Raw genomic sequence first — 14,340 nt, 5'->3', positions numbered from 1 at the left:
TGATGCCAAGCACCATCACCTTGAATATTAACCTGACAGTGGAGTTTAAGCACAGTGGGCCTTAATTAGGAAACTGTAGTTCACTGCTGTGTCTTTAAGGCATGTATGTGATTGCAGAGAGACAAGGAGAGATAGCCCACTGCCTCTTCTCCTTATTCACACAGGCACATGGAATAAACCCTTTCTTTAGACATTTAGGAAGTCTCAGCCTCTCCTCACCCCACACCTCCCCAAGGTAAGTACAGGCTTGATTCTTGGAGCCACATTTTTCTCCCAGAGGAGATGGGTATTAATTTCTTCTTCTGGATGGCTGGTCTCCCTCAACACTCACTTCTTTACCTACACAGTGAGCAAACCTGAGTCAGAAACCAGCTCCCATCCTTTAAAGCAGAGATAATAAAAATAGGATCTGCTGATCAAAATGTGTATCACTGATTCAGACAAGAAATGTAGACACTGTAACACAGCACCTGGACACCCGTCTCCTGTCAATCAACAGATAGGAAGACTGACAAAACCAAGCAAGCTCATTTTTCATATTAAACAATTCATATACAGCAGAGGAAAAGGCATTGCAACATGTGTTTCTGTTGTGGAATAAGCACTACTTTTCATTTGCACCTAAGTTTCCACCTTAATAAACTCAAAATTAATAAAACTAAAGCCAAAGGAAAGAAAACACTGGCTAAGAGGACTAAAACTCAAGATAAAAATAAAAGGGAAAAATGATTGAAATTAAGAGCTGGATCTTTGACAAGGTCAATAAAGGTTGATCAAGCTGATTAAAAGGGGGTGGCAGAAAGGCACACATTACCAATACCAGCTCAAAACCGAGGGCCATGGGTATAGACTTACAGTAAATAAGAGGACAAAGTTAGTGTGTATCTTAAGCCAATGAACTTGATGACAGGTAGGACAAAGTCACTGAAAGGCACAAGGGACCCAAATACAATTTGAATTCCTCTCAATTTTGTAAAATAATTTGTCAAATTATTAGAAAATTTCCCATAAAGACTAGTTCATGCCCAGACAAATTTACTGGTGAATTTCACCAGACATTTAGTGAAGAAATAATGTCAATTCCACATTAAACTCTACCAGGCAGCAGTCTGGGGAAACATCTCCTAAGTCATTTTATGAGGCTTGCATCACAGCAACCCAGAGAAAGGCATTATGGGGAAAGAGAACAACAGCTCAGTATTCCTTGTGGATCCAAGTACCTTAAACAAAGGGTTATCAGATTGAATTCATAAATATATAAAAGGTAAGATAGCATGACCAAGGGGAAGCAAAGCTAATTAGACATCTGAAAGATTAATCAACATAAACAATTATGTCAAAGAACTAAAAAGGAAAATATTATGGTCATCTCATTAGATGCAAAACTTCATTTGGTAAAATCCAACATATGTTGATGATAATATTTCAGGAAGCCAAGAACAGGAGGGGATGCTCTTAACCTTGTAAAGGGAATCTATGCAGAACCCACACTACCTTTTTATTTTAATTAAGACTGAATGATTTCCTCCTTAAAATCAAGGCAGGAAGGCTGTTTGCTCCCATTGCTCTTATCCTATACTGTACTAAAGATGATAAGCAATGCACTAAAATAAACAAAAAACTCTTTCAAAAAAGTTGAATATAAAAAACAAAACAACAATATCCTAACAAAAAAATTCTAGCGATTCTAAGTACAAGTGAGGAATGGAGTAAGTTTATCTATGTTATTGTACAACATGTCAACACTACAGTCATTTGGGAAAATAGCTTGGTAGTTTCTTTCAAAGTTAAAATATACTTATCAATAAATAATCTATAAAGACTATAACCTGTAAATATTATGAAGACTTCCATCTTTTGTCAGTCAACATGTATGGAGTCACAGGACAGAAGGAACAATTGCTATGTTCCACAGCCCAGTGTGAGGACTGTGCTTTACAAAAACCAATGCTATGTTTCAAAATTGCCAGAAGATAGAATTTTTAATACTCCCAACAGAAAGAAATCATAAATATTTGAGGTGACAAGTGTCAGCTGTACTATCTTATCACCACACACTAAATAGAAGTACTAAGGCATTGCCTATATCCCATAAATATGTACATCTTTTTTTGCATCAATTAAATGCTTACAATTAGATATATGAAATGTAAGACAAAATTCATGTTTGAATAAAAAACTTCCCCATAATTGATTTGTTCTGTAGAAAACAGTGTTCAAGTTTAATCTACTAGATGATTAATAAGTAATTCTTCATAATTACAGATTTGTAGAAACAAATATGATAGAGAATTCGTTTTATAAATGTCTAAATGTTCCTGGAACTATATAACTGCATCATCTTCAACCATTAAAATGCTATTACAGAAGACTAATATCAATCACCTAAAAAAAAGGATATGGTGTAAAAAGAGAAGGTGTAATAAGACATCATTTTGGAAAGTTAACAAAATTACCCATGAAGACAAAAGACTTCATATGAAGACTATCATAACAGTAGCTTTCTTTTATATCTGGATTATCTAAATTACCAAAGGAAATTTCTTCATTTCAAGGATTATTTTACATTGTGCATCTACCTGCTCACTCTTGGGTGCAGAGAAACTCTGAGGGTAATTATCTTCCTGCCTCTGAGAGTCTGCATGTCAATTATGGGCAGTGTCTGATGATTAACGACGTGATAAGATATTTGTCTCCAGAAGCCCAAGGTGGACTTCCCACGTATTCATCTCCAATGTGGAAGACAGTAACATGTGATTAATAAATATCTTAACTAGAAATAATGATGAAACATTAGTGCTGATGAATAGCCCACCAAAAATATTCTGGTAACAGATAACATATGTCAAGTTGCTCAATTTTAAAAGATCATCTTTAAAGAAACACAAATTAAACCACAATAATATGCCAGTTCATATCTATTCAAATGGTTAAAAATTCTGATGTGGTAATACTGAATATTGGCAAGAAACTCTTGGGGGCCAGGCAATACCAGCACTCAGGAGGCAGAGAAAGTGAGTTTGAGGCCAGCTTGGTCTATAAGAGTCAGTACCAGGACAGCTAGGGCTGTTACACAGAGAACCCCTGTCTCAGAAAAACAAAAACAAACAAAAAATTGGAGATTTTATACATTGTATAGTTTTGTTATGGGTATAGATAGTTCTAGAAGCACTATAGGCCTGGTGTGTGTGTGTGTGTGTGTGTGTGTGTGTGTGTGTGTGTGTGTAAGAGAGGGGGAGAGAGAGAGAATGTTTGTTTCTCTTTCAATCTGACAGGGTCATTGTTTATCCTGAAAACTCATTTCTTTGTAAGGTGACAATTCTAGAACTTCCCATGGATCTCAAATATAAGACATGTCCCAGCACAGCTCCACTGTCAACCTCTGACTAATTCCGATACTAACTTCCTTCAGTTTTGAAATCCTAAGATTTTTGTCAAAGGTTTATTAACAAGCAAACAGCACTTGGGCTGTCAGTGCCCAGAGGGATCTCTTTATCTGAGACCCTTCACCTTTCCTGGACCCTTGCTTTGTTCAAGCAGACACCTACCACGTACGAGAGCACACACAGATCACTATATAGGGAAGATGAGCCGGGCAGAGTCTGTGCCATAGAGGGGAAGATCTCATAAGCACTGCTTGTCAGGGGCTGGCAAGAGAGCTCAGTGGGTGAGAGCAATGACTGCTCTTGCAGATGAGTCAGGCTCACAAAGTTTCCAGCATACACATGGCAGCTCACCAACACCCATAGCTCCAGTTCCAGGTAATCCAATGCCATCTTCTCACATCTATGGATACTGCACACACATAGTGCACACACACACATGCAGCTAAACACTCATACACATATGATAAAAAGTAAAAGTAAAAGGAATTGCTTGTTCTTCACACTGAAACTTATAACACTAGTGAGATTTTTAACTACTAGGAATCACTGAATTACAGTTTCTTTACTACTGAGTGTCCAAATAAATAGCTTTTCCCTCAAGTTTCATCAGACTATCAACGACTTCATCAAACACCAACTTCTTTGACGTTTTTATGAACTATGGAAAATAATTCATTACACATCTGGACTGTTAGCCAAGAGTGTGCCTCCATCCCTGGAGGAGCCAACGTCTGCACACCTCCATGGCCAGAAAATGAACCACATTTTGATGCAACTACTCTTTTCATTGTCTTGTCTTGTTTACTAACAGTTTTTGTGTATTTGCTTGTTTACAAGCATTTCATTAATAATTTCATTAAGGCATAACCGATTTCCTCTAGGTTGTTGATGTTTTCCAGTTTACTTCCAAGCTGCTCTGCTAAATGGAAAAGGCCTCCAGAGATATGACCATTTCAGAAACAGTACTTTAAAACCCTCCATCAGTAAAGAACTTCCTTCTAAAGTTTCTTTAAGAAGCCCAGATTTGCTGATGGACTCTTGTGTTATTTATCATAAAGTGGATGTTTATATTTATCATAACGTGGGAGGTGTATGGTTTATCACAGTTCCCTTTTTGGTTTCAGCCAAACATACTGTGTCTGGCACAGGGTTCTTTAACCCTTGAATGACCTCGGACTTCTCTGGCTTCTCATTTCATCCATTGCATCCCCTGCTCCCACCGCTTTCTTTAAGCATGCTTAGAACTCCTGGGGAGGGGGACACTTCAAAGCAAGCTGACGATAAGAGCAGGTTAGGAAGTGCCTTATTTCATCCTCCTTACCTATCAGTGCTAATTCATGGAGCTACCTAGACTTAGGGGCCTTTCAAGATTAGATGTATTTCTTCCAATGGAACCATTTTAAATCTAGTGCTTTTTACCCTGTACCTCCTAAAGAAATCAGAATTGCTGAAATAAGAATTAGGTTTCTGGAAAAGGTAATTATTTTTAAACAAACAGAAACGATGGAGTTTATAAACAAGTGAGGCCAAGTACCACCTCACAGCTTTCCCTAAGGAAGTACGAATATAAACAATTGAAATTTGTCCCTAAGAACAGAAACTGAAAATAAGAATCAAAAGATCCAAAGACACACATAATAAGTAACTTATTTAAAAACAATAACATTTTGATTGCCCCTGAATACAACCTCATGGGGTGATTGCATGCCCAGCACCCCCACACCCGGCATCAGCAGCAAAAGAGTGAAGCTCCCCCCCAACCCCCCAACCTCCCATGCAGAGCGAAATGGTGCGTTTGGAAGGCTGGGCTTTTCCCAAACTTTTGGTTCAAAGTCTCCAGTTGACACTATTTACTGTGGTCAGATATTCACCACAGAGACCCCGGGCATAAATTAGAGGAAAGGCACAAGAGAACTGAGTTTGGTGGTCCCATCGGAGGGGGTGACCGACGTTTGTCTGCCTCACAGAAGCCTCTGTACAATTGGGCTCTATTTGTCATATCTGACAGTCTGCTCGGAAGAGGCTCTGACTAGAGACTAGAGTGGCGTAGTTGTTACAGCTTTTCCCTCCTCGGTTCTGACCATGGGACAGAATTCACCTCAGAACAGTTAAGAACACTGAGTGCTCTGCTCTACCCTCGCTGTTACATGAATCTTACTTTTCTGTTTTCCTCTCCCTCTCTGATAATGGTTCAAATCCCTTAGCTTGAGAGAAACAACTCCTGGAGACTGTCAGACCCAACTACAGGAGACCTTCAGGGACCCAATCATTTCACGAACTGTTAGAAGGCTGAGAAGACACGCACGTGTAGTAGTGGTTTGTGTGCATCTAGAAGGCAGAGCCCAGCTTCTCCGTTGCTGCATTTTGCCACAGCGCCCAGCTGTGCTTCCATGATGATCTGTCCTTCAATGCTACTAAACGCTGATAGAATTTGGCCTGCTACCTTAAATGCACCATTCATCGCAGGTCTGAAAACCCAATTTGTACTCAGACAACCCCAGCAGGGCCGTGAGAAGGCAGGCAGGGCCTGTGCTAAAAGTCACCAAACACCTGGTTTCTGTGTGCTGCTAAAAAGACTACTGGGGAAAGCAAAATTTATTGTGTAGGCACCTTGTGGGGAGCATGGGCTCCATATAATTGTCTTAAGAATAATTGAATGTGGCCTTTAACAACTCACAAATTATCCCCTGACAACTTGAAATAATAGGCCTTTTTGTTAAGGGAAGAAAGCTTGTGGAGACCAAAGGTTAAACAGGTCTTTTCATCATGATAAATCACTGGTTAATGAGGTCACTATTGTTGGGTATTATGACCGTTCCCTTTAATGCCATTACCTCCTGGTTGTAAAGCTGACACTGCTAATGATGGGTATTCTTTGAACTTTTCTACAATATTGACTGGCTTCTAAGAGCAGATGTCCCCTGGAAGCAACTGCTACAGGGATCACCATTCTTAAGCCACAGAAAGAACCTCAGGCAAGTTTCTGGGATATAGAGGGTCTAGGCACTGTTGGAGAGGTGGGAAGAAGTGAGAAATATGAGAACACAGGCTTTGGTGTGTGCAGTCAGTTTGCTGCATGATTTAGTGTGTCAGCGACATCTAACTCAGCTCACTGCCTCAGTCATCAGAAGGCAAGGGCTAACTGGAAGAGAGCTTTGGTTCATTCACCAGACTTTATAATAGTCCAAATAGATGTATTTTATCTTTATCAGACCCTTCTAAATTCCACTGATTACTAATGAGGGGGGTCTGAGAACCTTAGTGGAGCTACTGTGTTCTCAGGTTGTGTGAGTATTGTAGGCAAGGAAGCTCTTTCAACCTGCCATCATCACCAGGAAGAATTAACTAGCTGCGGCTTCTGACTTCCCTGTAACTACTGGAGTTATTTCCTCCACACACACAATCCTGTGACTCAGTAGGTTGTCCGTGCTTGATTATGGGACAGAAATAAAACTAGAGAATTTCCACAATGAGTGGAAGGGACCTTAGAGACCTATTAGGTGCAGAGAAACCACCCAGAGGCAGGCATTTCAGCAGCACAAGAAACTAGATAATGAGTGGTCAGTGATAATGAGCAGCTAATTCATGTCAGTTGCTGCTGTGAGGAAATCAATATGGCACTGTCATTTAATCCCTCAAGAGTTTGGACACCACAGACACTAGGTGACTTAAAGTGGAAAACATTTATATGACTTTACTCCGTTAACATTTAAAACACTGAGGTGATCTACATGCTTTGCCTTTGGAGCCGAGGACACATGGAGACTCATCTACAATGGCGCCACGCTTTCCCTCAGAGTGAGTAATCACACCAGCAGTTGAACAGACATTGCTGCCTCAGTTTCAACTCCAGATAACACAGTGTGGGGTAGAGGCACTTTTGAGAGGATGGGACACTGGTGAGAAGGGATGGCAAGAAGACAGACAGTCTATGGTCAGCATGGCTGAGTCTCAAGGACATACCTTGTGGCAGGAACTGTACTTCAGCCGTTCCAAACTTGTAGTAGGAGGGATACATGTTTACTGAATAAATTTAATAAATAAACAGAAACATAAATTCTTGAATGCAAACTTCAGCTATACACGATAAACAATGGTTTAACTCCTCAGAGTGTCTTTTCCCAAAACTGTCTCACTTCAAATATTCAATTTGGGTTTTTATTTGTTTTTCTGTTTTGTTTTGTTTTTGAGATTGAAGAGATGGAGCTACAGGGCAGGTAGCAAGCTGATTAAGAGGAGATTCTGATTTCAGACGAGGAGAACTGTCTAAATCAGACGTGACAAAGTGACTCTGGTGAGAGGCCATTGGTGTTGTAGGCACTTTTCTAGCAACGAGCTTTCCATCCTTGGGAAAAGAATCAAAGTCTTCCCTCTATAGGACAAAAGATGGAAACAGTTAATCTCTCAAGAGCCTTGTCCAGAGATCCTAAAACAGGGGAGAAGGGGCAGCCACCCTCTGATGTCTGGAATTTCATATCAAAGCCCTAATAATTAGCTGATTTTCACTTTTTTTGAGAACACAACCCTGGACCCACAGGGGGGATTAGGCAAGTCTTAATTAGTGAGGCTTAATTTCCAAAGCTAAGCTCAGACCTTTTCAACATTCAACTGAAATCTGAAATAAATCAGGGGTCCATTGGCTATCTTGAAATGAATGGGTACTGCACCCAGGGAGTCAGGACACAGGAGACTTGTTTTTTACCACCTTGTCATGACAGTGAAGGACAGAGAGGTGTCGGGTACTGCAGACAGACAGGGGGCTAGAGATTGAACTGTTCCCCATGTTCAGAGCTTAGAGCCGAGTAAATAAATTTTATATATATATAAAATGTTGTAAGCAGTATATACATGCATATGTGTGTATATATTATATGTATACTGTGCAGAATATTTTAACCATCAAATTAATATGAATATTGCCAAGAACCTGGGAATAGGGCAATAGACAAATGAGAAAGTGGAAATAATTTACATTTGCCACAAGCTGCCCTTGGTCTTGTATTGTGACACTGTTAGTCCCCTGGTCAGTGAGCAAACTGGCATTCCAAGAGATGAAAGGTAAAGGCATATCAGGTTGAGGGACACCAAAGGACATGCCATTTCTAGGGAAAGATGCTTGTCTCTTGGCTTTTATGACTTGGGGGTGTGTGTAGTGGTGAGCAGTGCTGGGATCACAGTGTCCTACATGGTGTGCATATGCGTTCACTATGACTCCAGGAGCTGACAGCTTACATAGTGTGAAGAATTGATTACTCCAGACTGGTGAGATGGCTCAGTGGGTAAAGGCACTTGTTGCCAAAACTGACAACTGAGTTGGATCATCACGACCTACATGGTGGAAGGAAAGAACCAATTCCTCCACATGCTGGGAGGCTGGAGACATCCTACGGAGGACTGATGCTTGCCAGAGTCCATCTAAGTATTCTACTCTCTGAGGTCTCATCTTATTCTGGAAGATTTCACTTGTTGCCCTTGTGGAGGTCTGGCTAATTCAAGCTCTTTGCTACTTCTCTTTGGCCCAGATTCAGGAGACATTTCCCTTACCCTTCCATGTGGACCATCTTCTCAAAGACAGCCCGAAGCTGTGCTGGCCACCAGTGCCCAGGGCTCCCAGAAAAGAGCTACTTTGTCAGGCTAGCTCCTGTCCTGTTCCCACTATCAACTCACACTTCTGACAAAGCCCCATAAGCTAAGTGCCTCAGCGGACCAATGCAGCAGGCTATACATGCTGTGCTCATTTAGTTTATGCCTCCAAGTGAAAGAAGTCATATTTGGAGAGAAAAGGACAGGGGCTCATCTCAAGTATGCTGATTAGCATAAAATTGCTCTTCTGCCTCATCTGGGAGGAAGACAATGGGGCAGCGACTGCTGGCTGAGGGATGGCTCCCTCACCCTTCCAACCCTGAGCTTAGCAGAACCCAGGGAAATGGGATCAATCCCAGTCCAGCAGTGACTCCGAAATGGTCCTCTGGCCTGCACCTCTTTCCTCCTGGGGCGCAAGTATAAAATGGAGATCTGGAGGGGACAGAAGCCCCTGCTCCTTGTTCAGAACTGAAAGTGAAGACCTGAGGCCCAGGCACAGACATTTGACTCAAAATTACCTTAATTACTAAATAGAGATGAGGCTGAGCTAGAGACACACTGACACCACATAAAACAATAGCATATTCTTAAGATTCTAGAACTCACAGCACATGCTAGTAACAGAAGCCAAATTGTGTGGTGATATTTTGTTTATGATATAACAAATAAAGCTTGCCTGAAGATCAGAGGGCAAAGCTAGCCACAGCCATAGAGGCCAGGCAGTGGTGGCACACACCTTTAATCCCAGCACTCAGGAGACAGAGGCAGATGGATGTCTGTGAGTTCAAGGCCACCCTCGGCTACATGAGAGTGAATCAGTCTAAAAGAGAAACCGAGCTCAGATATGCCTTTAATTCCAGCACTAAAGAGGTGGAGACAGGAGTGATATGACTGGGCAGAGAGAGGAACATAAGGTGGGAGGAGACAGAGACTCATTGCAGTCTGAGGTTTGATGGAGAGCAGTGCAGTCTGAGGAGCAGTGCAGTCTGGAGATGCAGTCTGAGGACAGGATCACTCCTTCAGTCTGAGCATTGGTAGAGATGAGAACTCCCAAATGGTTGGTCACTTTGCTTCTCCTATCTTCAGGTAAGCTTTATTAGATCATAAACTAAGTATCACCACAAACTTGGGCAGGCTAAGTCTCACAAGGAAAGCCAGCAGCAGGTTTGATACACATCTCCCACACTGATGAACTCTGCCCATCACTTAAGAATTTCCCTCCAAAAGAACAGTTCTCCAGGAGACAGACTCATTTCCCATCAGTCTGCAGTGAGATGATATGGGCACCAGAACCAGATCAGGGCAAACAGACTCAACTCTAAATCCTACTCCCAGTACTTGCCATTCCTTCTCATTCTGGAAGCCTTCTATTCCTGATTTGTAAACAGTGGGTGATGAAATCACTTCCCTTGCAGGAATAAAAGACAGGAAGCACAGCACACAGGAGATGCTCAAATTCAGTAACTTCCCACTCTGTGTGTAATGACAGGCAGCTACGGTCTGTGAAACATTCCCACCAGGTAGTTACAGGTTAACTTGATGAGCCACAGACGACTTCTGAAGACACACAATAGAAGCCCACTCTCCAACACAATATTTAAGTCCTTTAGAAGTCCTTATCACAGTTGTAACTTGCGGGTAGAATATTTGTTTCCTATGCCTGAGGCACTGAGTGCAATCCCCACTACCACCACCACACCAACCAACCAACAACCAACCAAAAAAAAAAAAAAAAAAAAAAAAAAAAAAAAAGCCCCCTTATCCTCACCTCAGTATTTCCACTGCAGGGTTTCCAGCAGGCCCCACCCTCTGGTTCCTAAAACCACAGCTTCTGTGTGCAGAAGCAGAAAGGAGACATCAAAACGATGAGGCTGCTTAGGAGATACTGACTGACTCTCATGGGCATTTGTGTGAGCTATTGTATCAAAATCAAGGGCTCATAATCAGCACTGATATGACCCAATGCATGTGTCCCCTTCCGTCCAGCACCCTCTGGGACCACCAGCTGTGGCCCGGCACAGCTGCACAGCTCCCCCAGTTTGCAGTGTATTGACACAGCCATTTTCATGGTAGGCCTGTTGTAAATTTGTTGCTACATGGTGCGTCTGCCCCAAATTGCACGGTGTACGTAAATTTTTGTGTGTGTGGCGGGGCTGGCACGGGGTTGGGGGTGTATAGGGGGCTGAATGGAGCCTACGATGGGGCAACCCGCAGGAGACCTAACCCTGATAAATTGTTTATTTGTTAGCAGTGGGGCTCAAGAGTGAGCCTGGGGGCTTCAGGCTCAGCGGGACAGACGTAGAAGGTGGACCCACGCCAATTACCAGCCATTGTGGTCCCACCCTGTGATTGACACCAATGTCTCCCCTCACACCATGGGTTCTTTTACTATACTGGACCCAACACAAGCCCCACTGTGCGAAGACCATGGTGTTCTCAATTTCCTTTGCTGCTGGCAAAAATTAACCTAGGCCTCCGGCCTGTGGAAGACCCACGGGCTTTATTTTACTACGAATTTTCCCCCAGTTTTTCAAGGATGAGTAACAAAAATGGAGGTTGCTAAGGCCAGTTGGGCAACAAATGAAGTAAAGGGACAAACATTATCTCTGGATGACTGACTTCAAAGTTAATGATCTCCCCCACTGAATGGTGCCCTCCACAGCTCAATGAGGCCTCTGCCATCAGCTAAAGAAGCGCCTCTTTAATCCTCTCCCATCGCTTTGTCCTTTTGTGGCAAAATGATCATTTCATCAGTTTCTGGTACTCTCAGCCCCAAGAGTTGTTTAGCCTGAGTGATTCAGAGCCGGAGAGACAGAGAAGGGTATTTCTCTCCTTCATTTTTCCTCAAGTGACGGCTGAATAACTATGCAAAAAAATTAAGGCATAATGACCCCGAAACAGTGACAAAACCTAATTAGTCACGGAGGCCACTGGCTAATGAGCCGCAAAACCCGGCTCTTGAGTGTGTAATAACTGTATTTTTCTCCGTTTCTTCCCCTTTAGTCACAGCCTTGTGTGGCATTTCTAACTAACTAAAATGGCACCAGATGCAACAGGGTGCAGACATTTTAACTTGAATTAGGAAACCATATGTTCCGATAAGTCACGGTCTCTTCTTTCCCACAGACTGGGTCCTCCATCTGTGAGGTGGCGCTGATGGGGAGGGGAGGGCTGCCACGGGGACCATCACCCCATGATGAAGACTGGGTGCTCCAGATATGGGTCTAGCTGTGACTCAAAGCACAAGGAGATAAGGAGCTGAGGACGAGAAGGTGGTTGAGGCAGAGGGACTCAGCCCAAGTATTGAGTGTAGAGACTTTAAGATGTCCCATGTACGAATGTTTAGTGGCCTAAGCCAGTCTTGACTCTCACAAAACTCTTGCATCTCATCACATCCATGTTGGCGACAAAACCATCAGGATCAGTGCAGTTAGGAGTCTGCCCATGGTCACAGTTAGAAATGTGACACTCTGGATTACAAGCCACCCTTGGGATCACTAACCCAGCATTTCCTGTGTTTGTAATCATTATCGTTCATTTTAATATACTCCCTAGGTAGGAACCTTTAAAAGGCAGGGTAATGGCTCATCACATGCTTGGCATGCCTTCTTTCTTCAGCCTGAGTCAGGGAGGCAATTTCTTTCCAAAGTGGTCAGGTAAGACATCACTAAGACAGTTATTAATTGCAGCATCAAGTGTTAGTCCTTGTTCTACTGTAGAGACAATGTCTTGGGTTCTGAACTTGGCATTGTAGTTACATCTAGCCTTCACCTACACTTGGGTTCATCCATGGGATTATAAAACATAAGACAGTGTGATCTTTGTTCTCAGACAGGCAGGAAGATTATTCTGGCTTCTGTCCCTCCCCTCACCCAGGTGGAAGGGAGAACTGTCTCCAACTCTTGCTGGACTTCAACAAGGGCCTTGGTAAGTAGCTGAATCATACAAGGGAATCCCACAACATCCTTATGGAGTATGAAGGAGACAACTATCTCCGTGAGGAACCTTAACATTAAAAACAAAGCTCCGTATCTAGTGCCTATTGTCTTCCTGTAGTGGGATAAAGACTCAAGCACACAATGTAGGACCGGAATGTAGCTCAAAGGTAGAGCTCTTGTTTGGCACAAACTCCTGTGTTCAGTCCTCCATATCACAAACAGCAAAAGGCTGGGGAGAAGGCTCAGTTGGTGAACTACTTGTTGTGTGAGCATGGAGACCTGGGATTGATCCCCAAGAAAATGTTAAAAAGCAAACAAACAAAATCACTGGGCATGGTGGTACGCATGCAATCCCAATGCTGGGGAAACAAAACCAGGCAGAATCCTAGGCTCACTGGTCAACCAGCCTAGGAGAATAGGTGAACTCCATACTAAAGAGACCCTGTCTTAAAAATCAAAGAAGTTGGAACTTGAGGCAGGACACTAGCCTGTGGCCTTCATAAGCATGCATACACACGTATACACATGCATATATTCACATGTGTAAAACACACAGAAGTGTAACAAAAAGTCAATACAATATAAATCATATTCTTTACTGCCCAATAGCTGGCGCACAGCAAAACCTGTTGTTTGGGACTGTGGGATGCAACAACTGTTGTTTCTCCAACTCAGAACCAGCTGCAGAACAAGCTGGGCCAAGTACAAGGTGAAGGCATGGAATCTATTGCTTAAAAATGACTAAGAATTCTAAGATGTGTACACAGAACACAACACTCTTTCTCAGGAGGGGACCCTGTGTGGATATATAGGTCACTCTCCTGAGAAGCCAGTCCTGCTAAGAGAGCCCATGCAGCGTTGCCCTAAGTGGACTACACTCACAAACAGCACCTCCAGCTCTTCTGACTTCTCACTCACAACTGTCCACAGCTGACTCTTCTTCCTTCTCTGTAATTTGAACTTCACAGAGTTTATCCGGCACCTCAGAAGTGCTGAGCTTTGCACGCACAATGCCATTTCTTCTGGACATTTCTCCAAACTTGCAACTATTCTAGTCTTGGCAAGCTTGGCTGCTCTGTTCATCGGCCTTTTCCTGCCCTCAAGCCAAGTCATTATCCTTTTTATATACTGCACTTTGTGCCCTTGTGAACCTGTTGAAAAATAGTGAAAGAGAGTTGAAAAGTACCACTGGCTCCTAAAAACAGTGCTGACTAGGAGGCAGAAAGGGGGAACTCCGGTTTTATTCAGTGCTAAAGATAACACCACCAGAATGATAGACTCCTCCGAATTGTTTGTCCCCACTGGCCATTGTCCCCCAGGCACTGAATGAGCCTCTTAGTAGCTCTTGAGGCCTGTCACAGGTAGGCACCCAATGGACATAATTCCCAGCCTATGCTTGACTGCTCCTTAACAGACCCTCGCCCTGCTCTGAA

The sequence above is a fragment of the Cricetulus griseus genome, chromosome 3 (assembly GCF_003668045.3).
Source record: "Cricetulus griseus strain 17A/GY chromosome 3, alternate assembly CriGri-PICRH-1.0, whole genome shotgun sequence".
NCBI lineage: Eukaryota > Metazoa > Chordata > Mammalia > Rodentia > Cricetidae > Cricetulus > Cricetulus griseus.
The sequence above is the reverse complement of the archived record's forward strand: the minus strand, read 5'-3'. Positions refer to the sequence as shown.